This window comes from Salvelinus sp. IW2-2015, unplaced genomic scaffold (genome assembly GCF_002910315.2).
Source record: "Salvelinus sp. IW2-2015 unplaced genomic scaffold, ASM291031v2 Un_scaffold1822, whole genome shotgun sequence".
Classification (NCBI taxonomy): Eukaryota; Metazoa; Chordata; class Actinopteri; order Salmoniformes; family Salmonidae; genus Salvelinus; species Salvelinus sp. IW2-2015.
This window is the reverse complement of record NW_019943194.1, coordinates 94,096-96,365: the sequence shown is the minus strand read 5'-3', so window position 1 is coordinate 96,365 and position 2,270 is coordinate 94,096.

Here is a 2,270-nt window from a genome sequence, read left to right as displayed (position 1 = left end):
ACACACACACACACACACACACACACAGAGAGTAAGTGGATATGGAATGTTCTGGCTGGTGTACAGTGAGGAGGTACAGAGTTTTCCGCCTTGATTCATTCTTATTGTGAATTAAGTTTAAGTAGTGAAAAATAACTATAGATAACTGACTTAATCAGGGTATTCAACAGGTGTGTGTGTGTGATGCAGTGTCCCTCCTATCTCAGTACCCATGTCGTGGGACGCTCCGTGGAGAATGGCATGGTGGGAAACCAAAAAGGAGCGGGATAGGAAAAGGAAGGCCGTCACTTCCTCCAGGCTAGATTAGACGAGAGGCTAATGGTCAGTTGCTGTCTGAAACACTTAATGTGACAATTGGTTTATTGTCTAAGGATAATGGGCTTGACGTGATGCCAAGCGACAGGAGCCAAGTTCCCCTCCCTGCATTCCTGCCCGGACCGGAGAAAGGAGGCAGCCAGGCAGAAGGGTCGTACTTGACTGGTTTTATATGAGCCCTCCCTGGGCTCAGGGCACCTGTAGGCTGGCTGGGGTAGGCTAGGCTAGGCTGGGCTGGGCTGGCTGGGCTACGCTACGCTGGCTGGGGTAGGCTAGGCTGGCTGGGCTACGCTACGCTGGCTGGGGTAGGCTAGGCTGGCTGGGCTGGCTGGGCTAGGCTAGGCTGGGCTACGCTGGCTGGGCTACGCTACGCTGGCTAAACACTGTTGTCCTATTCAGGAAGGGGAGAGTACTGGTGTCCTATTSAGGAAGGGGAGAGTACTGGTGTCCTATTCAGGAAGTCTGTGCTGGAAGGGAAGTTGCCTTGAGGTTTTTGTAGTGGAGTTTCAGGGAAAGAGAATTGACTATAGCACTATTAAGGGTTTTATGGGTTTTCTATGCATACATGATTTCATAATGAAGCAAATTAAGGATGATTCCCTTTTTGGATGGCCGTTTTAATCATTCTCATCCCATGATCCCACACTATATAGACACACCTGACTGTGTCCTCCTACTTTAGGAATCCGCTTCTGTCGCTATGACTACACAAACCCTCCACTTTCTCAAGCCTCAATCAATACAGCAATCAAAACAAAATGTCCTTATGGGTGTTTTCTTTGACCAAGGACATTGTGGTTCTGTCTCCAGCCTCCGGGTTAAGGTTGGTCCTTCTAATTAAACGACCATCTGGCCTTTCTCTAGCATTTGTTCATATTCCTGTTGGCCAGGCGCTAGCACTAATGCACTCTGACACCCCAGCTGCGAGCAGCTTTGTGTGGGCAAGATTGTCTTAGGGGTATGCAGCAATTAGAGGCAGGCAGCGGGCAGGACCCCCCCCCCCCCCAAAGGGGCCCGGGAGGCCGAGTGGCTCTGTTGGTGGGGGTAATTAAGCGGAACTGAGAGCGTTGAGGCCCAATTACGGACCTCTCTGATGTAAGACATGAGCCCCTGGTCGATTTCCACAGGGTTCGTGTCTGAGAGGTCGCCAGAGGTCGCAGGCCGACACGCCGGAGATGCCATGAGAAGCAGGGAATCATGGGAGGGCTGGGGGTTTGGGCAGAGAGCGGAGTGGTCCCTGTGTGCTTGCTAGGAGATTACCTAACTAGAGAGAGAAACAACTCTTGTCTTCCCTCAATCTCTGACCTCACAGTTCTGCCCTGAAAGCCAAAAACTTTTCAATCGCAGTTTACCAGAAATGTCTTATTTTTCCTGCCCTGATGGCAGGCAGGCCCAGTCATTGTGCTGCTGGATCAAATCAAAAACAAGCCTCACTCCCTCCTTTCCCCCCTGTACATAATGATGCAGTGTGGGAGTGGGTTCTGGGTTGAGTTTGCTGGACCAGGTAGAAGCATCTCTCCGCTAATGCTCCATTTGCACGCATAGCCCTACTCACTCACCGCCATCTTGGCACGGAGAAGCCTGTCTCCACTCCTTGCCTAGTCCTGCTATTCCTTGAGTCCACCCCCCCCTCCCCCTCCCTCCCCCCCAACATCACTCAATGTGAATATTGCAGCAGTTTCAGATTTTAATGTCCTGGAAAAGTGCAGCTGTTTCTCTGCGCCTGCATCAGAGCTTCTTCTCCTAACAGCAGAACAGGGCAGACCTCCTACATTACCTCTGCCTGCCAGTTGTTTAAATATCTCTTCCCATCCAAAGATAGTCTGGAAGTGATTAATGCTCCCTCTAGCTTCTCACATAAAGAGACCTCTACACCAATCAGACAGACCGATACAGAGAGAGAAGAGACCTCTACACCAATCAGACAGACCGATACAGAGAGAGAAGAGACCTCT